The sequence below is a fragment of the Rhinoderma darwinii genome, chromosome 8 (genome assembly GCF_050947455.1).
Source record: "Rhinoderma darwinii isolate aRhiDar2 chromosome 8, aRhiDar2.hap1, whole genome shotgun sequence".
NCBI classification, from domain to species: domain Eukaryota; kingdom Metazoa; phylum Chordata; class Amphibia; order Anura; family Rhinodermatidae; genus Rhinoderma; species Rhinoderma darwinii.
Window position 1 is genome coordinate 118,760,027 of NC_134694.1, and position 27,427 is coordinate 118,787,453.

General features: G+C 45.4%; 1 long non-coding RNA gene across 1 annotated transcript; it reads right to left on the bottom strand.

Moving 5' to 3' along the window:
* Positions 1-6,021: 6,021 nt before the first annotated feature.
* On the bottom strand, positions 6,022-26,461 carry LOC142658900 (uncharacterized). The gene is made up of 4 exons (XR_012850216.1): positions 26,308-26,461; positions 15,658-15,715; positions 6,492-6,558; positions 6,022-6,232 (listed from the first exon to the last, which is right to left on the bottom strand). It is a non-coding gene; the product is annotated as an uncharacterized LOC142658900 (long non-coding RNA).
* Positions 26,462-27,427: the final 966 nt, after the last annotated feature.

The window sequence follows — 27,427 nt, forward strand, 5'->3', positions numbered from 1 at the left end:
CTTCTTTCTCAAACAATGGGGCAGATTTACTAATGCTATCTAATATTTAGACCAGGTGGTCAGAAGATGCGCCAAATACATCACAGTGGCGCACGATGCAAGACGCATTTTGTGCATGTTGCGAGACTTGTTAGACACTTTTGTCTTCCTTATACCACATCTTGGTTGGCTTTGTTTACTCCAGTTTTGACCATATTTTGGCGCACGTCAGCACATTTGAGACACCTCTTCTGGACACTTTAAAAAGTGTCTAGTCAGGTGGTTTTCTAACCATCTGTAAATTGTTGGACAGACCATTAAAATAGGAAACTTTTTTTTCCAGTGTCCGTAACCAAAAATATAAAAATGATGCGCCCATGGTTTGTTTTTGGTTGTTGGAGGATCCTGAATACATTATTAGGATAGCAATTACGATCATTTTAGAGGTCACAGTACATGCTGCTACTGTGTTCATATCACTAATCTACGCTGTATGCATATATTACTTATAATCTTTATGATTTATTATGGTTTTCCATTTTGCCTGTAAAAATTGGCTGTCTGTGATTTTTTGATAAAGTGTCCTGAAAGAAAATCAGGTTGGCAACCCTGCCAGTTAGGTGCAAACATCTGTTCTTTTTGGCGCAAATCAATATTAAGTTTGAATAAACAGATTTTCTCTAAAAAAAATAAATAAAAATAGAGCGCAAATTAGGCCAGAATTTTGGCTCATCTACAATAGTAAATCTGCCCCACAGTGTACTGTCAATAGCTATGAACTACCTCCACACCCGTTCCCAATTTTTCATAAAATAGATATAAATCAGGGGCGTAGCTAGGGGGGGACGTGGCATGTGCCCAGGGTGGCAACTAAGATGTAAGGTGGGGGGCACCAGGACCGCACCATCCATGATGGCGACCTGCTGCCTCTCTGAGGAGGCGGCAGAGGCACTGAAACCAGCCGCCGACACCCCCTCCTGCACTGTAGGTGATGAATGGCCAGGTTCGTTCCATGCCCGGCCATTGAACGACTTAAACAGCGCGATTACTTCTTTGCGTCATTGAAATGTACTGATTGACAGGGCAAGTCATAGTGCCCTGCCAATCAGTGCTTTTTATAGAAGCAAGCGGCGCGATGACGGCAGACCTGCTCAGAATAGAGGGGAAAGAGGTTGGGGGGGGGGAGCTCCAAACTGAATCTTTGCCCCAGGCGCTGGAGAGCCTAGCTACACCTCTGTATAAATAAAAATCAAATTTCCTTTTAGACGACATCCTGCCTTGGGCTGTAGACTTTAGCCTCTTATCAACCGCCAATATGCCTTTTCATGGACGTCTTTAAGGGTACGTTATGCCACAGCTCTGCATTTTCAAGCTGCTGTGTCATAAGCTGAGCACGGGTGTCCCGTGCCAGGTAAAAGCAGGTGCCGTATTGTCTAATGACTGCCCGGCTGCTGCTATAGAGGCCCGTGATCTGAGTGACCTCTTTTTCCAGACATTTAACTCCTTAAATGTTTCTGTCAATAGCGACCATGGCATCTAAGTGGTTTCAGATTAAGGGGACTCCCTCGATCACCCCTGGTGCCACATTCATGGTCAGCCAACAGTAAATACAATGCCAGAGGCAGGGCCTAAATTAAACAAAATCCATACGTAATTGGTAATGTAATAGGTATCAATAAAAACTCCAATTCATCCTGCAAAAAATGAGCCCTCACACAGCTACATCGTCGGAAAAATAAATTGGTTATGGCTCTTAGAATATGGAAACACAAAAACAAATACCTTTAAAAAATATATTTATTGTGCAAAAGTAGTAAAACATAAAAACTATATACATTAATTGTCGCTGTAAATTGTTATCACCCTTGTGGATTTGGCTAATTGGATTACCCCTAGTTTCTCAAGACTTCAATTAAAATGGTTACCTTCTCGGTTCCTCGATGAGTTTTAGATCCCTCCAAGTTCCATTTCCCATAGCAGAAATGGGGCATTTACATACTACAATATTCAAATTTATTTGAAATGGAAAAAGAGCAAATATCCCCCGTTCCATTATAGATATTCATAAGGGACTTAGGGTCTTGTCCGCTACTAATTTTAGTAAATATAAAGCAGCACAGATATTCGGAATCATGGTAGTCAATAACAAGTCCCATAGATGGGTTTACTTGAAGTTTACCACAATTTTGCCGTAATTCCTCTTTAATTTTCGACTGATGGAATGAAACCATCTCACTACTTAGTCTCGACGGCGAAAAGTATTTAGACGAATTAACTCTTTTTAAAACTTGATATTGTCTTAGCTTCTCTTCGATGCTACTGGGCAACAAATATCCGGGTACAAAAACTCTTCCCATTTATAGCACTGGCATCGAAAATGCACATTTCTTCTAAGTGGAAAACCTTTCCTGTTTCCTTCGAAGTCGCGTATAGAAGGGTTAACCTTATATTACATGAAAATATACATACATGCTACATGTACTGACATCAGGAATATACACTACCGTTCAAAAGTTTAGGGTCACTTAAAAATTTCCTTATTTTTGAAAGAAAAGCACAGTTTTTTTCAATGAAGATAACATTAAATTAATCAGAAATACACTCTATACATTGTTAATGTGCTAAATGACTATTCTAGCTGCAAACGTCTGGTTTTTAATGCAATATCTACATAGGTGTATAGAGGCCCATTTCCAGCAACCATCACTCCAGTGTTCTAATTGTATGTGTTTGCTAACTGTGTTAGAAGGCTAATGGATGATTAGAAAACACTTGAAAACCCTTGTGCAATTATGTTAGCACCGCTGTAAACAGTTTTGCTGTTTAGAGAAGCTATAAAACTGACCTTCCTTTGAGCTAGTTGAGAATGTGGAGCATTACATTTGTGGGTTCGATTAAAATCTCAAAATGGCTAGAAAAAGAGAGCTTTCATGTGAAACTCGACAGTCTATTCTTGTTCTTAGAAATGAAGGCTATTCCATGCGAGAAATTGCCAAGAAACTGAAGATTTCCTACAACGGTGTGTACTACTCCCTTCAGAGGACAGCACAAACAGGCTCTAACCAGAGTAGAAAGAGAAGTGGGAGGCCCCGCTGCACAACTGAGCAACAAGACAAGTACATTAGAGTCTCTAGTTTGAGAAATAGACGCCTTACTGGTCCTCAACTGGCAGCTTCATTAAATAGTACCCGCAAAACGCCAGTGTCAACGTCTACAGTGAAGAGGCGACTCCGGGATGCTGACCTTCAGGGCAGAGTGGCAAAGAAAAAGCCATATCTGAGACTGGCTAATAAAAGGAAAAGATTAATATGGGCAAAAGCCACACAGACATTGGACAGAGGAAGATTGGAAAAAAGTGTTATGGACAGACGAATCAAAGTTTCAGGTGTTTGGATCACACAGAAGAACATTTGTGAGACGCAGAACTGAAAAGATGCTGGAAGAGAGCCTGACGCCATCTGTCAAGCATGGTGGAGGTAATGTGATGGTCTGGGGTTGCTTTGGTGCTGGTAAAGTGGGAGATTTGTACAAGGTAAAAGGGATTTTGAATAAGGAAGGCTATCACTCCATTTTGCAACGCCATGCCATAACCTGTGGACAGCGCTTGATTGGAGCCAATTTCATCCTACAACAGGACAATGACCCAAAGCACACCTCCAAATGATGCAAGAACTATTTAGGGAAGAAGCCGGCAGCTGGTATTCTATCTGTAATGGAGTGGCCAGCGCAGTCACCAGATCTCAACCCCATAGAGCTGTTGTGGGAGCAGCTTGACCGTATGGTACGCAAGAAGTGCCCATCAAGCCAATCCAACTTGTGGGAGGGGCTTCTGGAAGCATTGGGTGAAATTTCTCCCGATTACCTCAGCAAATGAACAGCTAGAATGCCAAAGGTCTGCAATGCTGGAATTGCTGCAAATGGAGCATTCCAAGACGAAAGCAAAGTTTGAAGGAGAAAATTATTACAGTATTTGAAATAAAAATCATTATTTCTAACCTTGTCAACGTCTTGACTATATTTTCTAGTCATTTTGCAACTCATTTGATAAATATAAGTGTGAGTTTTCATGGAAAACACAAAATTGTCTGGGTGACCCCAAACTTTTGAACGGTAGTGTATGTGAATCTTTATGGCTCCCATGGTCCTCCTCCCTCACTACTGCAAGTCTAATAACTTTGCTCTCCACTTCCACTTAGGGTTTGACCTCCGTAACTGGACAGTGATGAGAATCCTTTCAAAGTAGGTGACTTCTAATGCTCAGATAGTATCTAATCATTATTGTGAGATCTGTCCTAAATTACAAAAATGTTTTTTCTTTATTTACTTCAATTTCCCTACTCCTCACTTTTGTTGTAACTATTGTATTATATTATTATTTATACTAAAGTATTAGAATAAAAAAAAACTCCCGGCATGGGCTGCTCTCGTCGATTGTTTTTGATGTAACATATTTACATTTTATAAAACGTCAATGAAAACCATTGTAGCAAACAAATGTCTGTTTTTATTAATAATTGGTTTTATTTATATCTAGTCTGTGTGATAAAACAAATCCCCACATTTTTTTAAAAATAATTTTATAGAGCTATTATTTTCTGTAAAAAATGTTAATAAAAAATATATATATATATCCCTTAATCTTTCTTTATACTTTATTCTAATTTAATCATTCATGAACTAATAATCTGTCAGAAATACATTGGTTTACTCAACTGAATTCCATCCAAAAATAAAAATTAAAATAGCTTTTTTTTTTTAAAGCAGGTCTTAACTTTTTAGAGCTTATGGAGAGATTATAAGCACAGAGCATTGGTTTATCTGTAAGACCTAAAAATGGTTTTAAGAAGCAGTCGATAGTTGTATCTGTTTTGTCCTAGGAAGAACATTTCCCAATTCCCTTACCAATTTACCAGATCTTAGGAATGTCCTCAAGGTAAATGAGACGCATCTATATTTCATACGTATGAAGCTCGCCATACATCATGCTGCCACCCAGTCTTTATTTAACTAGTACAGGTGGCATTTTTAACAAGAGAAAACTGTCAGGAAGGTAAATCTCACTGGCTACAAAAGCATGTATTGTATCAGATTGGAACATCTGCGGAGCTGTGTACATCATCATGTTTCCTCCTGGGAGCGGCGCACAAGTCAGGGGCCTTCTCAGACACGGCGTCAAACTGCTTAATTACCAATATTTTATTCCAGATTTAAATGCAAAAGTTCTATCACCAAATGGGTTTTGACAATAATGTGCAATTTCAAAAAGGTACTTGGTCTCAATGATCACAATAAGTAGAACAATGGATGTAGGTCAATGTATCCTGGCAAAGAAATATACAAAGAGGTAAATAGAACTCCCCCCAGGTGTTTCTGTAATTCTCTGAGTTAATTTTATGGACATGTCGAACCAGGGGGAAGGAGAGTCTGAATTTATTTAGAGCACTCCATTTCTATCATTGTAATCATGAATTGTATATGGGATCGCATGATCCTTAGGGTATGTTCACACGAGGGCGTCCGTTACGGCTGAAATTACGGGGATGTTTCAGCCTGAAAACATCCCCGTAATTTCAGCCGTACCGGCATGTGCAGGCGCTTGAACGGCGCGTCAATTAAGGCCGTAATTAGCGCTGCTATTCATTGGAGTCAATGAATAGCGGCTCCAATTACGGCCAAAGAAGTGACAGGTCACTTCTTCTACGCGGGCGTCTATTTACGCGCCGTCATTTGACAGCGGCGCGTAAATATACGCCTCGTGTGAACAGACAAACGTCTGCCCATTGCTTTCAATGGGCAGATGTTTGTCAGCGCTATTGAGGCGCTATTTTCGGGCGTAATTCGGGGCAAAAACGCCCGATTTACGTCCGTAAATAGGCCGTGTGAACATACCCTTACTATGATTTACAGAAAACATCTTCAATGACGGACACACGAGATATTTTAAAATGGTTGTCAGTCATTGAAATGATAAAAAAGAAACATTGTGCACAATGTATTAAACAAGCAACAATAAAACTAGATAAAATAAAATTATATAGTGAAATTAGTTTTTTATAAAAAAAATTCACTAGAAAGCATAAAGGGTGTACTTGCTTCAGAATATAATTTAGGAATGTCCAGAGTATCATGATATCACATCTAAGCCGTTCAGGTCATGTCTGTCAGCACAGCGCTGACAGATTCAGAGCGGAAAATGGAAGAATTCCAACAAAAGGCAAAGAAACCAGCTCTGGACGTGACTGGAGTATAAGACCTGATGTTAAAAGATGAGAAGAAGACTAGTAAGGTTACATTTCATATAGATTGATACTATGAAATGTTGCTCAAAGTGGATCTTCCATAAAAAAATAATAATATATATATATGTATATATATATATATATATATATATATATATATATATATAGGACTCTGAAAGGCAGCCATACTTCATATGATGGACGGTGATGACTCATTAATCTTGAATATGTGATTTCTGAAAATTCCTCCGTAGTTACATATATTAACTATACCTTTCCTATTGGTCTCGTTTTCCATCCATTTCATTATGCTCCGTGTTTGATGGTATATTAAAAGAAACTGATATGTTTATTGGCACCAGTTGAAAATGAAGAGAGGAAAAAACAGATTGTTAAAATGTATAATCACGTTCAGTTTTATTGGCACTACATTAACTCTGACAGTATCAATAACCGACTCTCGAGAGACGCTGCCTAATGCTCACCGTAAAAATGCTTTGGAAGCAATCATGAAATAAACAGTGCAGAAAGGATTGGGGAAACTTATTTAAGTAGCCAAATAATTGCCTCGATTTTCTATAATTAAATGCCCTCGCTTGTTTTTTGTATTTTACTAAATATAAAAACCCCAAAGCCATATAAAATAAAGAGCAAAACCTAATACATGTAGAAAATAAAACACAAACAGGAAAGTTGCAACGATAAAGTTTTGATCGAATTCTGAATATTTTGGAAGAAGAGTAACATTTCTCAGGGTCACATGCCTAGTAGTCCTTATTAAAAAATATTAAAAAATTTCCGGGGATTCCGCTCCTGGAGCGCTGCTTGATGTTTCTGTCCATATATGGACAGAGGCATCAAGCAGCGCTCCAGGAGTGCAATCCCCGGCCACACTGGGATTCGGCTCCTTCAGGGAGCTACTTTGGCGCTATCTATACTGGAAGGTGGGTGGGGTTGCAATCTACAGGGGGTACTATAGCAGAGCAGGGAGGTATCTCCCTGCTCTGCTGTCTACTAGCACCACTGTAGCTCCCTGAAGGAGCCGAATCCCCGTGTGACCGGGGATTCCGCTCCTGGAGCGCTGCTTGATGTCACTGTCCATATATGGACAGAAACATCAAGAAGCTTGATGTTTCTGTCCATATATGGACAGAGGCATCAAGCAGCGCTCCAGGAGTGGAATCCCCGGCCACACTGGGATTCCGCTCCTTCACGGAGCTACAGTGGCACTATCTATACTGGAAGGGGGTGGGGTTGCTATCTACAGGGGGGCACTATAGCAGAGCAGGGAGGTATCTCCCTGCTCTGCTGTCTACTAGCGCCACTGTAGCTCCCTGAAGGAGCGGAATCCCCGTGTGGCCGGGGATTCCGCTCCTGGAGCGCTGCTTGATGTTTCTGTCCATATATGGACAGTGACATCAGGGGAAACTCCTGAAGCGGAATCCCAGGTCACAGCATTGCAGACTCTATGACCGGGGATTCCTCTCAAGGAGAAGACAATGACGTCATGGACACAGACGACAGGAGCTTCTCCTGGAGTGGAATCGACGGTCATAGAGTCTGCAACGCTGTGACCGGGGATTCCGCTTCAGGAGTTTTCCCTGATGTCACTGTCCATATATGGACAGAGGCATCAAGCAGCGCTCCAGGAGCGGAATCCCCGGCCACACGGGGATTCCGCTCCTTCAGGGAGCTACAGTGGCGTTAGCTTTACTCGAAGGGGGGGGGGGGGGGTTGCTATCTACAGGGGGGCTGTGGGCTGTGTGGCACTACCTACAAAGGACAACTGTGCAGGAGCACACAAAATACCCAGCTTTCCCGGGTATCAGAAAAAATTGTGTAAATAAACTAAGATATAACTTTTATTTAATCTAGCTAAAAGGATTAATCCTTTACTCAGACTAAATAAAAGTTATATCTTAGTTTATTTCCGCACATTTATTTGATAGCTGGGAAAGCTGGGTATTTTGTGTGCTCCTGCACAGTTGTCCTTTTTTGAATGTCTATTGCCCGCCGGCTATCAGGGTCATTTCGTAGTCCTTTCACTACCTACAAGGGGGCTGTGGGCAGTGTGGCACTACCTACCACAGGGCTGTGTGGCACTACCAACCAGGGGGCTGTGTGGCACTACCAACCAGGGGGCTGTGTGGCACTACCAACCAGGGGGCTGTGGGCTGTGTGGCACTACCAACCACGGGGCTGTGGGCTGTGTGGCACTACCAACCAGGGGGCTTTGTGGCACTACCAACCAGGGGGCTGTGTAGCACTACCTACCAGGGGGCTGTGTGGCTCTACCAACCAGGGGGCAGTGGGCTGTGTGGCACTACCAACCAGGGGGCTGTGGGGCACTACCAATAAGGGGGCTGTGGGGCACTACCAACCAGGGGGCTGTGGGGCACTACCAACCAGGGGGCTGTGGGGCACTACCAACCAGGGGGCTGTGGGGCACTACCAAGCAGGGGCTGTGTGGCACTCCCTACCAGGGGTCTTTGCGGCACTCCCTACAGGGGCTGTGCGGCACTCCCTACAGGGGGCTGTGCGGCCCTCCCTACAGGGGGCTGTGCGGCCCTCCCTACAGGGGGCTGTGCGGCCCTCCCTACAGGGGGCTGTGCGGTGGTGGGCTGATGGTCATTTTACTGTGAGTGGGGAGCTGATGGTCATTTTACTCTGAGTGGGGGGCTGATGGTCTTCAAGTGGTTTCCACCTCTGACCTCCAATTGAAATTAATAGGAGGCAGAAAATACCTGCGGCGCTCGTTTGGAGCTTTTTTTTTCCAGCATCTTTTGCATTCGCTTCAACAGCTTAAGAAAAATTAAAAAAAAGGTCACCCAACGCTGTCAGTTGCTGAAGGAATTTTGAGGCAGATTTTTTTTGCCTTACAAAAAACGTGTGTGAACATACCCTACGAGTGTAGTGCTTGTTCTTAGCCGTTTTCTGTCTTTCTCAAAACAATTTTTGGTAGGGGGGCCCTGAGGAAATTTTGTTTTTCCAGTGCTGCCTCGATTCCGAAAAGGTTGGGAAATTCTGTACTAGGCTACAGGGTCCTGTCATGGAGCAGCTCAGTTCGTCATGGGAACGGGACCTAGGTGAGTACTATTTTTGTTTTTGTTTGGGGGCACTGTCTACAAGGGGAAGGTGGGGGACTGTATGGCACGATCTACAAGGGGGAGGTGGGGGACTGTATGGCACTGTCTACAAGGGGAAGGTGGGGGACTGTATGGCACTGTCTACAAGGGGGAGGTGGGGGGCTGTATGGCACTGTCTACAAGGGGAAGGTGGGGGACTGTATGGCACTGTCTACAAGGGGGAGGTGGGGGACTGTATGGCACTGTCTACAAGGGGAGGTGAGGGCTGTAAGGCATGATCTACAAAAATGAGGTGGGGAATTATGGCACTGTCTACAGGGAGGCTGTATGGCAATATCTACAGGGGGGCACTATACTGTGTGGGGGCCGCTAAGCAGACATTATACTGTGTAGGGGTACTACAGGTGGCATAATACTGTGGGCACAATTAGAGGACAAAATACTGTGTCCTTGATGGGGTTGTAATATATTATATTATTAAATATTATTATTATACTGTATGGGGGCACTAAAGGGGCATTATAATTTTTTTATGGGGCATTTTTTTTTTTAATGATGGGGTGGGGCGCCGAAAGATCATTTCGCACAGGGCACCATCTATCCTAGGGGCGGCCCTGTCGGCAGGCTTATGATAGCGTCGAGCTAAATAAGATAGCTAGTGATGCTTTCCTGGTGGATGTGAACATGACCCAGGGTCACCGTGGATTTATCTATCATAGGGGAAGCTGTAGGTCTAGGATAGACATGTTTTTTTAACCCTTTCCCGTCGTAAACAACTCAGATTTTAATTTTCGTTTTTTCCTCCCCACTTTCCAAAAGCCATATTTTTTTTATTTTTCCGTCGATATAGACCTATGAGGGCTTAATATTTGCAGGACAAGTTCTAGTTTTTCGTAGCGCCATTTATTGTGACATATAATGTACTAGGAAGCGGGAAAAAAATATTTGTGGGGTAGAAAATGAAAAAAAACATTGATTCCTCCATTGTTTTTTGCGCTTCGTTTTTATAGAATTCACTGTGCAATTAAAACAACCTGTTAACTTTATTTTGCGGGTCAATACGATTACGGTGATATCAAATATATATATATATATATATATATATAGTTTTTTCTATATTTTACAAGTAAAAAAACGAAGTGTAAAAAATTTAATTTATTTTGTGTCGCAAAATTCAGAGAGCCATAACTTTATTTTTCCGTCGATTAAGTGGTATGAGGGCTTATTTTTATACCATATTGGGGTACATGCAACGAACGTTTTGATCACTTTTTATTCAATATTTTGTGGGAGAGTAGGTGACCAAAAAAATATAGATTCTGGCGTTTACAATTTTATGTTTTTTTAAAAAAAAACTGCGGGTTAAATAATGATATATTGTAATAGTTCAGACTTTTACGGATGCGGCGATACCAATTATGTTTATTTATTTTTTTACTATGCTCTAGGGGGGAAAATGGGACTTCAACCAGCGATCATTGGATCGCTTGCTTGATATTCTGCAATACTAATGTATTGCAGTATATCGTCTTTCTGACAGGCTTAAATTTATAGTAGCACAAAGATGGCGGACCTGGGGACCTTCATTAGGCCCCCAGGCAGCCATAGCAACCATTGCCACCCCGCGATTGCATTGCAGGGGGCGCAATGAGCTGCTAGAGGGGGGTTGTCCCCCTCTTTCCAATGATTTAAATGCTGCAGTCACTATTGCCCGCAGCATTTAACGGGTTAAACAAGCGGGCTCGCGCTAGAGCGCGATCCCGCTCATTACTGTGAAGCCCGTTCCATACTTCCCCTAGCCGGCTAGGACGTAACCATACGTCAAATGTCGGGAAAACCTCTGGCAAGAGTGGGTATTCTCCTTTAGGGGGTGGTTTTTGCCTTTCTATCAGTAATGGGAGATAGGAGGGCAAGTGAAGAATTAGCGCAGACCACACGGATATCTTCCGGCTTACGTTACCTTGGTTCTAAAGGTCATTTGCTGGTGGGGTTTGGGGTTTGGGGGTGGGGATGCTTAGGGCCTTGTCGAGGAAATTCCTTGACATAAGGGTCCTGTCGACCCATTTCCAAACTCCATTGGTGCTTAGGGATTTCCCTGGCAGGGTCCTAGATGTCGGCTGGGTTTATTGAATAGCAAAAGGATTCCCTGCGACGTTTAGAAACTTCGCCTGGCGCTGCTTCCAGGGGAAACTGCATTTAAGGGTTAATTTGAAGTACAGGAGGCTCGAGGAAAAAGGTTGTCCTCGAGAGGAGTGCTGCGATATGCTGGAAAGCATGGAGCACTTCTTGTTTCAATGCCCCCTCAATGCAGAGGTGTACATTAGGGTAGGTACTGGCATCAGTTGGCCTAGGCTAGCCGGTCTTTCCAATCCTGAGTTGGTTTATGGATCCTTCGGAGGCCTTGGTGGGAGGGACCAGAGCACTCTATCTATTTTGCGTAGTGGTTAGGTTTTACACCTGGAGTGAACGTTGTTTAGTGACGGCGCAGCAGAAAATCCTCCCTGTAGATGAAGTATGTAGGAACATCTTGGGGAACCTGGTGAAGGTACGCTCCTTGCAGATTGAGAGACTTGGTGTTAACAGGGCCTCTTGCTTTTTAATTGCACTAACTCTCTTGGCTCCCTTCCTGGTGACAGGGCTGGTGCTAACACCCTAGTCTTAAGTTATCATGAAGTACGGTAAGTATATGGCTTGAAAGCACTGAACTTGGGCCTTCAAGGGTGTGTTTTGTTGGTAAGTTACAGCCATGCGAAAGCTGATCCACTTGCTCTCGTAGGCTAGGCTTGCAAGTGGGTAAGCAGAGGGCCACCACAGTATCAGCTCGGTTTCTGGTTGCGGCCCTGAGGTGCTGTGGGGTTGTTTATGTGATGCAAAAGGAAATATATTTGTCATATGTTGTCTTATAGGGACGTATGTTTTTTTTTTCCCTTTTCTTTTTTTCTGGTTCGTCTCTCCTAGGTGATGGACGTCTTGGAGAGGGAAATTTTTGGACATTGTCAGGGTTTTTTTTGTGGGAGGGATAGGGGGTAGTAGGATGATAGTGTTATCGTTGTCATTACTTTATTGCTATTATTACAAAATAATATATACATTTTATATATGTGGTAGTAGTGGTTGTTTTCTTGCTTGTAGTGGGTGTCAGGTGGGGATGCTGGACCAGTAAAAAGGGAGAGTATGCTCTATTTGGTATGTATGATCATGTATGGGTATAGAGGTGGAGTGGATGGATGGATGTGAGAATGGGGTTTGGGTGAAGGAGGTTGGGCTAAGGATGACTCTGTATGCTTAATATATGGTTAGTATACCGTTCAATCTTTGAGCCGACTGTAGGTACTTGTGGTCAGTATAGATAATAGGATGGATAGCACCCACCAGCAAGTGTCTCCACTCCTCTAAGGCCAACTTGACGGCCAGCAATTCCCGATTCCTGATGGAATAGTTGCGTTCTGCTGCAGAGAATAATTTTGAAAAGAAGACACAAGCCACCATCTTGCCTTTTACAGTTTTTTTGGCATAGTAGTGCTGCCGCACCTACGGAAGACGCGTCCACCTCCAGAAAGAATTGCCGAGAAGCATCAGGGTGATGGAGAACGGAGGATCAGGTGAAAGCACTCTTGAGGTTAATAAACGCGGCTCTGGCCTCCGGAGAATTTGATTCTGTCTACTTGCATAGGTTCTTCAGGTAGAGTAACAGGAGGAGGCAATAGTGGTCTCTGGAACAAGGGCGACAGTCTGTGGAAACGACTCTCCCACCGAACCTCCTGAGCACGTTCCTGGATCCTCATGTCGACCCGTGTATCCAACGGGAAAAGAGCACCCAGGGGAACGAAGATCACAGGCTGCTAGCTCATCTTTCATGTGCGAGGACAGTCCCTGCCAAAAGGTCGCCACCAATGCCTCATTGTTCCATGACAACGCTGCGGCCAGTGTACGGAAGGAGATAACATGCTCTCCTACCGTGGACCCTCTTTGCTTCAGGGCTAGTAGAGTGGCCGCTACAGAGGATGTTCGACCAAACACAGTATGAAAAGTCTCTAGGAATGACGCCAGGTCTGAGAATTCAGGGGCCTCTCGTTCCAAGATGGGGTTTGCCTATGCCAGGGCCTTGCCAGCGAGAAGGGAAATAATGAACGCTACCTTGGCCTCATCAGAGGGGGAAGAGGTGAGCACGCAATCTAAAATGGATGATACATTGGTTGATGAAACCTCTACAGGCACTAGGGTCACCGTCATAGCGGGGAGGAAGAGGCAGCGAAACTGTGGATCCGGAACAGACAGGAGGAGTAATGGGCAGTGGAACGGCAGCAGCATCCAGAAGAGGAGCAGGAGGCTGATCCAGTCGAGCGATGATAGAGTTTACGGTCACATGGAGTTGATCCTGGCATTCACGCAGGTCACGCATATCCGTTTGCATCACCTGAACTGCGGTCTTAGGTTGGCCAGCGGGTTCCATGGCCTGATCTAGGTGTATGTGGACCGCTCTGCCATAGCGGAGTAGCAGCTGGCCAAGTTACAGTCTATACAAAGTTCTTAGCACAAGGGTACCTGAGATAGTCCAGACAGTAGCAGAGGCTTTTGCACAGATGGGACTTGACGTGGCAGGTAGCGCCATACGTGGCGGATGATACCAAGACGTGGCGTGTGACAGCAGGCATAGCGGATGACACCAGATGTGGGGTATAACAGCAGGTGTAGTGGATGACACCAGACATGGTGTATAACAGCAGGCATAGCGGATGACACAACGCGACGCCCACGCTAGAAAAGGCTCAGGAACAAACACAGCACAGGATACAGGTAGCAGGACACGGGAACACTGGGAACAGGATACGACTAAGGGAACATTTGCAAGACTAACAAGGGAATACACAACACTCAGGCAAGGAGTGAAAGGGCAGGGCCCTTTTTATAATCCAGGGTGATCTGGGAATAAATAAAGTTATTAAAATTTAAGCCCAGGAACGAACGAGCGCCCCCTAGGAGACACTACAGGGCAGAATGGCCGGATGTGCTGACGTCTCTAGGGAAGGCGATGTCGGCCATAGGAGAGAGATCTGCGGACGCGGCCGTCAACAGATAAGAGGAGGCGGCGGTCCACGACCGTTACACTATCTATCCCATATCAGACTATCAATCTCGTATCTATCTTTCTATTTTTTTTATCTATCTATCATCTACCTTCTCTCTCCATTCATTTCTATTTTCAGTATGTTTTTCTTGTAAACAAGGACATTTTAAGACACTAGAGAAAGATTAATGTGCTCAGTGGTGTTTAGAACATGTGTTATGTGAAACTACTGCACAGTATATAAAAGAATGACCTTTAATATCATGTAGGCTAGGAAGTGTGTCACAGCGGAAACACATGTATATATAAAGGGGTTTTCCTACATTCAATTTTTCTTTAGAAAGCCCAGTACAGTAAATGTATCTAAAAAGAGACTCCCCAATGCCCAATTCAACTGACTTGGTGCTTCCCTTTGATCTATCGGTATCCCTTATTACCCGTTTGGACCACTTTCTATATAAAACCCAATAGGTGGTCTATTTCGTGATCACCATTTGCTTCTGAGAAACGTAAAATCCCAAAAGCTCCTTGTGACTCCTCTCGTCTGCACGCACCTCCTTGTCCTGCCAATGTTGCCACTCCTCTAATAGTTTATCGGATATTTGTGGCAACAGGAGCAATGCGCCAAAGTAAATATGGTAAAAATCCTAATTATATTCCTTGTTACAATACATGTACAGCACAGTCCTAAGTCTATGGCGTCATCACACTCTTATCTCATCAGCAGCTGTGTGGACGTTTTCCTGTGCACGGTCGGCTGCATATGTCACACACATAAGCAGCGCATAGTAGAATGTGGAAAGTCCTTACAGCTGTAACGAACACACGGGTGAAGCTTAACTAAGCTAGACTTAATCAGAACTCAAGGAGATAACAACTTCTAGAGGGCCTGGTAAGAAGATGTGTGTACTATGCCGTAAAGTGACAAATTGTTCGTTAACCTGACCGTCTTAATACAATGGGTAAGAAACTGCCCGACGTGTGTCACGTCTTGGTGACTTGGTGACTAAGATTCCAGCAATTGTATTCTACAAAGATGTCACCATGATTACAATCCACTAGGAGGTTGGGGCCAGAGTGAGGCCTACTGCATCAGGAGGGTATATTGGTCCTGGCACAAACCTGGCACATTCTGATTGAAATGTCCATCAGGTTAATGTGGGAGAGGGTTGTACAGTGCTGCCACAGATTTTTCCCCTGGGGTGTGGGAACAGCGAAGCAGAAAATGGCCACTGCCTGAGGGTAACAACAGGGATTAGGCTTAGCCGCTTGCTCCGGCTCTCACCTCAGTTGTTCGGGATTATGCAGTCAACTATGGGGATGTTCTCCTCCTCGCTGCTTCTCTGTGTGTGAGAGCAAAAGAGGGATCATGAGAGAGCTAGTGAGAAGATGAGAGGGATCATAAGAGAGCTTGTGCGAGGAATAGAGGGATCATGAGAGTGCTAGTGATAGGAATAGAGGGATCATGAGAGTGCTAGTGAGAAGATGAGAAGGATCATAAGAGAGCTAGTGAGAAGATGAGAGGGATCATAAGAGAGCTAGTGAGAGGAATAGAGGGCCCATGAGAGTGCTAGTGAGAAGAAGAGAGGGACCATGAGAGTGCTAGTGAGAAGAAGAGAGGGACCATGAGAGTGCTAGTGAGAAGGGAGGGACCATGAGAGTGTTAGTGAGAGGAATAGAGGGATCATAAGAGAGCTAGTGAGAAGATGAGAGGGATCATAAGAGAGCTAGTGAGAGGAATAGAGGGCCCATGAGAGTGCTAGTGAGAAGAAGAGAGGGACCATGAGAGTGCTAGTGAAAAGGGAGGGACCATGAGAGTGCTAGTGAGAGGAATAGAGGGATCATAAGAGAGCTAGTGAGAGGAATAGAGGGATCATAAGAGAGCTAGTGAGAGGAATAGAGGGATCATGAAAGTGCTGGTGAGAAGATGAGAGGGATCATAAGAGAGCTAGTGAGAAGAAGAGAGGGACCATGAGAGTGCTAGTGAGAAGAGGGACCATGAGAGTGCTAGTGAGAAAGAGAGGGACCATGAGAGGGATCATAAGAGAGCTAGTGAGAAGATGAGAGGGATCATAAGAGAGCTAGTGAGAGGAATAGAGGGCCCATGAGAGTGCTAGTGAGAAGAAGAGAGGGACCATGAGAGTGCTAGTGAGAGGAATAGAGGGATCATAAGAGAGCTAGTGAGAAGATGAGAGGGATCATAAGAGAGCTAGTGAGAGGAATAGAGGGCCCATGAGAGTGCTAGTGAGAAGAAGAGAGGGACCATGAGAGTGCTAGTGAGAAGAAGAGAGGGATAATAAGAGAGCTAGTGAGAAGATGAGAGGGATCATAAGAGAGCTAGTGAGAGGAATAGAGGGCCCATGAGAGTGCTAGTGAGAAGAATAGAGGGACCATGAGAGTGCTAGTGAGAAGAAGAGAGGGACCATGAGAGTGCTAGTGAGAAGAAGAGAGGGACCATGAGAGTGCTAGTGAAAAGGGAGGGACCATGAGAGTGCTAGTGAGAGGAATAGAGGGATCATAAGAGAGCTAGTGAGAGGAATAGAGGGATCATAAGAGAGCTAGTGAGAGGAATAGAGGGATCATGAAAGTGCTGGTGAGAAGATGAGAGGGATCATACAAGAGCTAGTGAGAAGAAGAGAGGGACCATGAGAGTGCTAGTGAGGAGAGGGACCATGAGAGTGCTAGTGAGAAAGAGAGGGACCATGAGAGTGCTAGTGAGAAGATGAGAGGGATCATAAGAGAGCTAGTGAGAAGAAGAGAGGGACCATGAGAGTGCTAGTGAGAAGAAGAGAGGGACAATGAGAGTGCTAGTGAAAAGGGAGGGACCATGAGAGTGCTAGTGAGAGGAATAGAGGGATCATAAGAGAGCTAGTGAGAGGAATAGAGGGATCATAAGAGAGCTAGTGAGAGGAATAGAGCGATCATGAAAGTGCTGGTGAGAAGATGAGAGGGATCATAAGAGAGCTAGTGAGAAGAAGAGAGGGACCATGAGAGTGCTAGCGAGGAGAGGGACCATGAGAGTGCTAGTGAGAAAGAGAGGGACCATGAGAGTGCTAGTGAGAAGAAGAGAGGGACCATGAGAGTGCTAGTGAAAAGGGAGGGACCATGAGAGTGCTAGTGAGAGGAATAGAGGGACCATGAGCGTGCTAGTGAGAGGAATAGAGGGATCATAAGAGAGCTAGTGAGAGGAATAGAGGGATCATAAGAGAGCTAGTGAGAGGAATAGAGGGATCATGAAAGTGCTGGTGAGAAGATGAGAGGGATCATAAGAGAGCTAGTGAGAAGAAGAGAGGGACCATGAGAGTGCTAGTGAGGAGAGGGACCAAAAGAGTGCTAGTGAGAAAGAGAGGGACCATGAGAGTGCTAGTGAGAAGATGAGAGGGATCATAAGAGAGCTAGTGAGAAGATGAGAGGGATCATAAGAGAGCTAGTGAGAGGAATAGAGGGCCCATGAGAGTGCTAGTGAGAAGAAGAGAGGGACCATGAGAGTGCTAGTGAGAAGAAGAGAGGGACCATGAGAGTGCTAGTGAGAAGGGAGGGACCATGAGAGTGCTAGTGAGAGGAATAGAGGGATCATAAGAGAGCTAGTGAGAAGATGAGAGGGATCATAAGAGAGCTAGTGAGAGGAATAGAGGGCCCATGAGAGTGCTAGTGAGAAGAAGAGAGGGACCATGAGAGTGCTAGTGAGAAGAAGAGAGGGACCATGAGAGTGCTAGTGAGAAGAAGAGAGGGACCATGAGAGTGCTAGTGAGAAGGGAGGGACCATGAGAGTGCTAGTGAGAGGAATAGAGGGATCATAAGAGAGCTAGTGAGAAGATGAGAGGGATCATAAGAGAGCTAGTGAGAGGAATAGAGGGCCCATGAGAGTGCTAGTGAGAAGAAGAGAGGGACCATGAGAGTGCTAGTGAAAAGGGAGGGACCATGAGAGTGCTAGTGAGAGGAATAGAGGGATCATAAGAGAGCTAGTGAGAGGAATAGAGGGATCATAAGAGAGCTAGTGAGAGGAATAGAGGGATCATGAAAGTGCTGGTGAGAAGATGAGAGGGATCATAAGAGAGCTAGTGAGAAGAAGAGAGGGACCATGAGAGTGCTAGTGAGAAGAGGGACCATGAGAGTGCTAGTGAGAAAGAGAGGGACCATGAGAGTGCTAGTGAGAAGATGAGAGGGATCATAAGAGAGCTAGTGAGAAGATGAGAGGGATCATAAGAGAGCTAGTGAGAGGAATAGAGGGCCCATGAGAGTGCTAGTGAGAAGAAGAGAGGGACCATGAGAGTGCTAGTGAGAGGAATAGAGGGATCATAAGAGAGCTAGTGAGAAGATGAGAGGGATCATAAGAGAGCTAGTGAGAGGAATAGAGGGCCCATGAGAGTGCTAGTGAGAAGAAGAGAGGGACCATGAGAGTGCTAGTGAGAAGAAGAGAGGGATCATAAGAGAGCTAGTGAGAAGATGAGAGGGATCATAAGAGAGCTAGTGAGAGGAATAGAGGGCCCATGAGAGTGCTAGTGAGAAGAAGAGAGGGACCATGAGAGTGCTAGTGAGAAGAAGAGAGGGACCATGAGAGTGCTAGTGAGAAGAAGAGAGGGACCATGAGAGTGCTAGTGAAAAGGGAGGGACCATGAGAGTGCTAGTGAGAGGAATAGAGGGATCATAAGAGAGCTAGTGAGAGGAATAGAGGGATCATGAAAGTGCTGGTGAGAAGATGAGAGGGATCATACGAGAGCTAGTGAGAAGAAGAGAGGGACCATGAGAGTGCTAGTGAGGAGAGGGACCATGAGAGTGCTAGTGAGAAAGAGAGGGACCATGAGAGTGCTAGTGAGAAGATGAGAGGGATCATAAGAGAGCTAGTGAGAAGAAGAGAGGGACCATGAGAGTGCTAGTGAGAAGAAGAGAGGGACCATGAGAGTGCTAGTGAAAAGGGAGGGACCATGAGCGTGCTAGTGAGAGGAATAGAGGGATCATAAGAGAGCTAGTGAGAGGAATAGAGGGATCATAAGAGAGCTAGTGAGAGGAATAGAGGGATCATGAAAGTGCTGGTGAGAAGATGAGAGGGATCATAAGAGAGCTAGTGAGAAGAAGAGAGGGACCATGAGAGTGCTAGTGAGGAGAGGGACCAAAAGAGTGCTAGTGAGAAAGAGAGGGACCATGAGAGTGCTAGTGAGAAGATGAGAGGGATCATAAGAGAGCTAGTGAGAAGATGAGAGGGATCATAAGAGAGCTAGTGAGAGGAATAGAGGGCCCATGAGAGTGCTAGTGAGAAGAAGAGAGGGACCATGAGAGTGCTAGTGAGAAGAAGAGAGGGACCATGAGAGTGCTAGTGAGAAGGGAGGGACCATGAGAGTGCTAGTGAGAGGAATAGAGGGATCATAAGAGAGCTAGTGAGAAGATGAGAGGGATCATAAGAGAGCTAGTGAGAGGAATAGAGGGCCCATGAGAGTGCTAGTGAGAAGAAGAGAGGGACCATGAGAGTGCTAGTGAGAAGAAGAGAGGGACCATGAGAGTGCTAGTGAGAAGAAGAGAGGGACCATGAGAGTGTAGTGAAAAGGGAGGGACCATGAGAGTGCTAGTGAGAGGAATAGAGGGATCATAAGAGAGCTAGTGAGAGGAATGGAGGGATCATAAGAGAGCTAGTGAGAGGAATAGAGGGCCCATGAGAGTGCTAGTGAGAAGAAGAGAGGGACCATGAGAGTGCTAGTGAGAGGAATAGAGGGATCATAAGAGAGCTAGTGAGAGGAATAGAGGGATCATAAGAGAGCTAGTGAGAGGAATAGAGGGATCATGAAAGTGCTGGTGAGAAGATGAGAGGGATCATAAGAGAGCTAGTGAGAAGAAGAGAGGGACCATGAGAGTGCTAGTGAGAGGAATAGAGGGATCATAAGAGAGCTAGCGAGAGGAATAGAGGGATCATAAAAGAGCTAGTGAGAGGAATAGAGGGATCATGAAAGTGCTGGTGAGAAGATGAGAGGGATCATAAGAGAGCTAGTGAGAAGAAGAGAGGGACCATGAGAGTGTTAGTGAGGAGAGGGACCAAAAGAGTGCTAGTGAGAAAGAGAGGGCCCATGAGAGTGCTAGTGGGAAGAAGAGAGGGACCATGAGAGTGCTAGTGAGAAGAAGAGAGGGACCATGAGAGTGCTAGTGAGAAGGGAGGGACCATGAGAGTGCTAGTGAGAGGAATAGAGGGATCATAAGAGAGCTAGTGAGAAGATGAGAGGGATCATAAGAGAGCTAGTGAGAGAAATAGAGGGCCCATGAGAGTGCTAGTGAGAAGAAGAGAGGGACCATGAGAGTGCTAGTGAGAAGAATAGAGGGACCATGAGAGTGCTAGTGAGAAGAAGAGAGGGACCATGAGAGTGCTAGTGAAAAGGGAGGGACCATGAGAGTGCTAGTGAGAGGAATAGAGGGATCATAAGAGAGCTAGTGAGAGGAATAGAGGGATCATAAGAGAGCTAGTGAGAGGAATAGAGCGATCATGAAAGTGCTGGTGAGAAGATGAGAGGGATCATAAGAGAGCTAGTGAGAAGAAGAGAGGGACCATGAGAGTGCTAGCGAGGAGAGGGACCATGAGAGTGCTAGTGAGAAAGAGAGGGACCATGAGAGTGCTAGTGAGAAGAAGAGAGGGACCATGAGAGTGCTAGTGAAAAGGGAGGGACCATGAGAGTGCTAGTGAGAGGAATAGAGGGATCATAAGAGAGCTAGTGAGAGGAATAGAGGGATCATAAGAGAGCTAGTGAGAAGAAGAGAGGGACCATGAGAGTGCTAGTGAGAAGAAGAGAGGGATCATAAGAGAGCTAGTGAGAAGATGAGAGGGATCATAAGAGAGCTAGTGAGAAGAAGAGAGGGACCATGAGAGTGCTAGTGAAAAGGGAGGGACCATGAGCGTGCTAGTGAGAGGAATAGAGGGATCATAAGAGAGCTAGTGAGAGGAATAGAGGGATCATAAGAGAGCTAGTGAGAGGAATAGAGGGATCATGAAAGTGCTGGTGAGAAGATGAGAGGGATCATAAGAGAGCTAGTGAGAAGAAGAGAGGGACCATGAGAGTGCTAGTGAGGAGAGGGACAAAAAGAGTGCTAGTGAGAAAGAGAGGGACCATGAGAGTGCTAGTGAGAAGATGAGAGGGATCATAAGAGAGCTAGTGAGAAGATGAGAGGGATCATAAGAGAGCTAGTGAGAAGATGAGAGGGATCATAAGAGAGCTAGTGAGAGGAATAGAGGGCCCATGAGAGTGCTAGTGAGAAGAAGAGAGGGACCATGAGAGTGCTAGTGAGAAGAAGAGAGGGACCATGAGAGTGCTAGTGAGAAGGGAGGGACCATGAGAGTGCTAGTGAGAGGAATAGAGGGATCATAAGAGAGCTAGTGAGAGGAATAGAGGGATCATAAGAGAGCTAGTGAGAGGAATAGAGGGATCATGAAAGTGCTGGTGAGAAGATGAGAGGGATCATACGAGAGCTAGTGAGAAGAAGAGAGGGACCATGAGAGTGCTAGTGAGGAGAGGGACCATGAGAGTGCTAGTGAGGAGAGGGACCATGAGAGTGCTAGTGAGAAAGAGAGGGACCATGAGAGTGCTAGTGAGAAGATGAGAGGGATCATAAGAGAGCTAGTGAGAAGAAGAGAGGGACCATGAGTGTGCTAGTGAGAAGAAGAGAGGGACCATGAGAGTGCTAGTGAAAAGGGAGGGACCATGAGCGTGCTAGTGAGAGGAATAGAGGGATCATAAGAGAGCTAGTGAGAGGAATAGAGGGATCATAAGAGAGCTAGTGAGAGGAATAGAGGGATCATGAAAGTGCTGGTGAGAAGATGAGAGGGATCATAAGAGAGCTAGTGAGAAGAAGAGAGGGACCATGAGAGTGCTAGTGAGGAGAGGGACAAAAAGAGTGCTAGTGAGAAAGAGAGGGACCATGAGAGTGCTAGTGAGAAGATGAGAGGGATCATAAGAGAGCTAGTGAGAAGATGAGAGGGATCATAAGAGAGCTAGTGAGAGGAATAGAGGGCCCATGAGAGTGCTAGTGAGAAGAAGAGAGGGACCATGAGAGTGCTAGTGAGAAGAAGAGAGGGACCATGAGAGTGCTAGTGAGAAGGGAGGGACCATGAGAGTGCTAGTGAGAGGAATAGAGGGATCATAAGAGAGCTAGTGAGAAGATGAGAGGGATCATAAGAGAGCTAGTGAGAGGAATAGAGGGCCCATGAGAGTGCTAGTGAGAAGAAGAGAGGGACCATGAGAGTGCTAGTGAGAAGAAGAGAGGGACCATGAGAGTGCTAGTGAGAAGAAGAGAGGGACCATGAGAGTGCTAGTGAAAAGGGAGGGACCATGAGAGTGCTAGTGAGAGGAATAGAGGGATCATAAGAGAGCTAGTGAGAGGAATAGAGGGATCATAAGAGAGCTAGTGAGAGGAATAGAGGGATCATGAAAGTGCTGGTGAGAAGATGAGAGGGATCATACGAGAGCTAGTGAGAAGAAGAGAGGGACCATGAGAGTGCTAGTGAGGAAAGGGACCATGAGAGTGCTAGTGAGAAAGAGAGGGACCATGAGAGTGCTAGTGAGAAGATGAGAGGGATCATAAGAGAGCTATTGAGAAGATGAGAGGGATCATAAGAGAGCTAGTGAGAGGAATAGAGGGCCCATGAGAGTGCTAGTGAGAAGAAGAGAGGGACCATGAGAGTGCTAGTGAGAAGGGCGGGACCATGAGAGTGCTAGTGAGAGGAATAGAGGGATCATAAGAGAGCTAGTGAGAAGATGAGAGGGATCATAAGAGAGCTAGTGAGAGGAATAGAGGGCCCATGAGAGTGCTAGTGAGAAGAAGAGAGGGACCATGAGAGTGCTAGTGAGAAGAAGAGAGGGACCATGAGAGTGCTAGTGAGAAGAAGAGAGGGACCATGAGAGTGCTAGTGAGAGGAATAGAGGGATCATAAGAGAGCTAGTGAGAGGAATAGAGTGATCATAAGAGAGCTAGTGAGAGGAATAGAGGGATCATGAAAGTGCTGGTGAGAAGATGAGAGGGATCATAAGAGAGCTAGTGAGAAGAAGAGAGGGACCATGAGAGTGCTAGTGAGGAGAGGGACCATGAGAGTGCTAGTGAGAAAGAGAGGGACCATGAGAGTGCTAGTGAGAAGATGAGAGGGATCATAAGAGAGCTAGTGAGAAGATGAGAGGGATCATAAGAGAGCTAGTGAGAGGAATAGAGGGCCCATGAGAGTGCTAGTGGGAAGAAGAGAGGGACCATGAGAGTGCTAGTGAGAAGAAGAGAGGGACCATGAGAGTGCTAGTGAGAAGGGAGGGACCATGAGAGTGCTAGTGAGAGGAATAGAGGGATCATAAGAGAGCTAGTGAGAAGATGAGAGGGATCATAAGAGAGCAAGTGAGAGGAATAGAGGGCCCATGAGAGTGCTAGTGAGAAGAAGAGAGGGACCATGAGAGTGCTAGTGAGAAGAAGAGAGGGACCATGAGAGTGCTAGTGAGAAGAAGAGAGGGACCATGAGAGTGCTAGTCAAAAGGGAGGGACCATGAGAGTGCTAGTGAGAGGAATAGAGGGATCATAAGAGAGCTAGTGAGAGGAATAGAGGGATCATAAGAGAGCTAGTGAGAGGAATAGAGCGATCATGAAAGTGCTGGTGAGAAATTGAGAGGGATCATAAGAGAGCTAGTGAGAAGAAGAGAGGGACCATGAGAGTGCTAGCGAGGAGAGGGACCATGAGAGTGCTAGTGAGAAAGAGAGGGACCATGAGAGTGCTAGTGAGAAGAAGAGAGGGACCATGAGAGTGCTAGTGAAAAGGGAGGGACCATGAGAGTGCTAGTGAGAGGAATAGAGGGATCATAAGAGAGCTAGTGAGAGGAATAGAGGGATCATAAGAGAGCTAGTGAGAGGAATAGAGGGATCATAAGAGAGCTAGTGAGAGGAATAGAGGGATCATGAAAGTGCTGGTGAGAAGATGAGAGGGATCATAAGAGAGCTAGTGAGAAGAAGAGAGGGACCATGAGAGTGCTAGTGAGGAGAGGGACCAAAAGAGTGCTAGTGAGAAAGAGAGGGACCATGAGAGTGCTAGTGAGAAGATGAGAGGGATCATAAGAGAGCTAGTGAGAAGATGAGAGGGATCATAAGAGAGCTAGTGAGAGGAATAGAGGGCCCATGAGAGTGCTAGTGAGAAGAAGAGAGGGACCATGAGAGTGCTAGTGAGAAGAAGAGAGGGACCATGAGAGTGCTAGTGAGAAGGGAGGGACCATGAGAGTGCTAGTGAGAGGAATAGAGGGATCATAAGAGAGCTAGTGAGAAGATGAGAGGGATCATAAGAGAGCTAGTGAGAGGAATAGAGGGCCCATGAGAGTGCTAGTGAGAAGAAGAGACGGACCATGAGAGTGCTAGTGAGAAGAAGAGAGGGACCATGAGAGTGCTAGTGAGAAGAAGAGAGGGACCATGAGAGTGCTAGTGAAAAGGGAGGGACCATGAGAGTGCTAGTGAGAGGAATAGAGGGATCATAAGAGAGCTAGTGAGAGGAATAGAGGGATCATAAGAGAGCTAGTGAGAGGAATAGAGCGATCATGAAAGTGCTGGTGAGAAGATGAGAGGGATCATAAGAGAGCTAGTGAGAAGAAGAGAGGGACCATGAGAGTGCTAGCGAGGAGAGGGACCATGAGAGTGCTAGTGAGAAAGAGAGGGACCATGAGAGTGCTAGTGAGAAGAAGAGAGGGACCATGAGAGTGCTAGTGAAAAGGGAGGGACCATGAGAGTGCTAGTGAGAGGAATAGAGGGATCATAAGAGAGCTAGTGAGAGGAATAGAGGGATCATAAGAGAGCTAGTGAGAGGAATAGAGCGATCATGAAAGTGCTGGTGAGAAGATGAGAGGGATCATAAGAGAGCTAGTGAGAAGAAGAGAGGGACCATGAGAGTGCTAGCGAGGAGAGGGACCATGAGAGTGCTAGTTAGAAAGAGAGGGACCATGAGAGTGCTAGTGAGAAGAAGAGAGGGACCATGAGAGTGCTAGTGAGAAGAAGAGAGGGACCATGAGAGTGCTAGTGAGAAGGGAGGGACCATGAGAGTGCTAGTGAGAGGAATAGAGGGATCATAAGAGAGCTAGTGAGAAGATGAGAGGGATCATAAGAGAGCTAGTGAGAGGAATAGAGGGCCCATGAGAGTGCTAGTGAGAAGAAGAGAGGGACCATGAGAGTGCTAGTGAGAAAAAGAGAGGGACCATGAGAGTGCTAGTGAGAAGAAGAGAGGGACCATGAGAGTGCTAGTGAAAAGGGAGGGACCATGAGAGTGCTAGTGAGAGGAATAGAGGGATCATAAGAGAGCTAGTGAGAGGAATAGAGGGATCATAAGAGAGCTAGTGAGAGGAATAGAGCGATCATGAAAGTGCTGGTGAGAAGATGAGAGGGATCATAAGAGAGCTAGTGAGAAGAAGAGAGGGACCATGAGAGTGCTAGCGAGGAGAGGGACCATGAGAGTGCTAGTGAGAAAGAGAGGGACCATGAGAGTGCTAGTGAGAAGAAGAGAGGGACCATGAGAGTGCTAGTGAAAAGGGAGGGACCATGAGAGTGCTAGTGAGAGGAATAGAGGGATCATAAGAGAGCTAGTGAGAGGAATAGAGGGATCATAAGAGAGCTAGTGAGAGGAATAGAGCGATCATGAAAGTGCTGGTGAGAAGATGAGAGGGATCATAAGAGAGCTAGTGAGAAGAAGAGAGGGACCATGAGAGTGCTAGCGAGGAGAGGGACCATGAGAGTGCTAGTTAGAAAGAGAGGGACCATGAGAGTGCTAGTGAGAAGAAGAGAGGGACCATGAGAGTGCTAGTGAGAAGAAGAGAGGCATCATGAGAAAGTGCTAGTGGGACAGTAAGAGAGATCAAAAAGAGAGTACTAGTAGGAGAGTAAGGCCTAGTTCACACAAAGCTTTTTTTACATTGTTTTTGACGCAGAAACCGCGCCAAAGAACGTCTGAAATTACCTCCCATGCTTTTTCTTCCTCCTGTTCCATCTCGAACCTCCCATTGAAATCAGTGGGAGGCAGAGAAAGCGTTTTTCGTGTAGTTTCTTACCCGTGACGGTCAATGGCAGCAGCCGAAAATCGCAGCAGAGAAAGTGCAGGCAGGTCCAAATCTTCCTGCAAAAAAACTCAGTGTTAACATAGCCTGAGAGGGATCATGAGAGTGCAAGTGGGAGGATGAGAGGAACCTGGAGAAAGTGCAAGCGACAGAACAGCAAGACGCATTTCTCTTAATCCCACAATAAAATGACAACATTCTTTACTAAAACTTTATATTTTGACTTTTTATTTTATTTGGTCGCAGGCTTTTTCCACTGCAGATTTTTTAGAGTCATTCAAGCTCATTTTCATCTTGAAATCTATTGATTATTCAGCATGAACATGGACCAAAACGTTACAAAGGAACCATCTACATTAACAATGTGCTTCAGATGAAAAGGTGGCCCGAAACATGCACCGCTCACTGTGCCCATAATATACAAGTCAGGGCTGAAACGCTTCTATTGAAATGTGTTTTTGACACAAATCGCCTCCTGCAACCAGAACATAATAGTCAGAAAGTGATGTAGAGTGATGGGTGAGAATTAGGCTTTTCTTTTCAGAGACCTTGGATAGTCCATTTTAGCTAAAGAAAGAAAAGTTCCCTCAAAACCTTGTGTACTGCTCTTGATGAGCTGGAAGACGTACAGGGAACATTATGTTTTTTGCAATCAGTAATCTTGGAAAGATTTGACATTAAAAATCATGTATCCCTCCACAGAAGACTATGAAAGCCCTTAAAGGCTTCTACAGCTAAGGGGAATACCCTCAAAAGTGACCCGTGAGAAGATCAGAATAGTGGAATTTGTGAATTCAAAACTTCACCAAATTCGAAAACTATAGAAATCTAAGCTTAATCCTTCGGGAAATGTCCGGTCCTTTGCTTAGACAGTTCAGTTGTGACGGATATTTCAAGGAAATATCTGAGCATACCCCAAGGGGCTACATGTTCCCGATTGTGTGGGGCAGTCAATCTGTTCTTCCTCAGTTCTTCTTCTGTGACAACCACTATCCTACAGGATATTATGAGCATTGGCCTCTG